The sequence below is a fragment of the Eriocheir sinensis genome, unplaced genomic scaffold (genome assembly GCF_024679095.1).
Source record: "Eriocheir sinensis breed Jianghai 21 unplaced genomic scaffold, ASM2467909v1 Scaffold315, whole genome shotgun sequence".
NCBI lineage: Eukaryota > Metazoa > Arthropoda > Malacostraca > Decapoda > Varunidae > Eriocheir > Eriocheir sinensis.
The window spans coordinates 21,459-22,500 of NW_026111627.1; positions in this window are offsets into that span (position 1 = coordinate 21,459).

Genomic DNA, 1,042 nt, shown 5'->3' on the forward strand with positions numbered 1-1,042 from the left:
ATACACTGTAAAAATGAATTGTTTTTGTATAAACGGATAAAATGCGTTTTTTTGTTACACTTTAAAAACACATTTTTTGGTGTTTTACGTTTTGTTGGAAACATGTGATATTTCAGTGTTAACATATGTGTTAAGATAAACAAACGTTAACTGGAAAACAATTTTGTGTTTTATTTTCATGTAGGCGTTTAACAATATTTTACGTTTTTTACTAAACACTAGTGTTAAAGATGTGTTTAAAAAAACAAGGTGTTTACTGGAAAACTTCATTCCGTTTTATTGTTAATAATGCGTTTAACAAAACATTACATTTTTAATTAAACACTAGTGTTATAGAGGTGTTTAAAAAAACAAGGTGTTTACTGGAAAACTTCATTCCGTTTTATTGTTAATAATGTGTTTAACAAAACATGACATTTTTAATGAAACAATAGTGTGCTCATGATGTGTTTTTATAAAAACTGATCCAGCCGTTTTAGTGCCTGTTACACTTTAAAAACGGATCTAGCCGTTTATAACTGAAAAATTCGTTTTTCTTCAAACACTTTTTTTAAATTGGTTTAAAGAAAACACACACACACACACACACATATATATATATATATATATATATATATATATATATATATATATATATATATATATATATATATATATATATATATATATAAAGGCAATACACAGCTTATATATATATATATATATATATATATATATATATATATATATATATATATATATATATATATATATATATATATATATATATATATATATATATAACCCTTGGTGTACCCTTTCTAGCTACACCTCTTTGGTGTAAGCGGCTTTGGTATATAGATAGATAAATAGATAGATCCTCCATAGTGAAAAATACCAAACATAAAATCCTTAGATAACATAAGAAACATTTTAGTGACACATCTTCTTTCATATGGAAAAATAAAAACATAAAATTCTCTGATAACATGAGAAACATTTTAGTAGCATCATCCTCTTTCATAGTGGAAAGTACAAAACAAAATCCTTACATAACATTTTA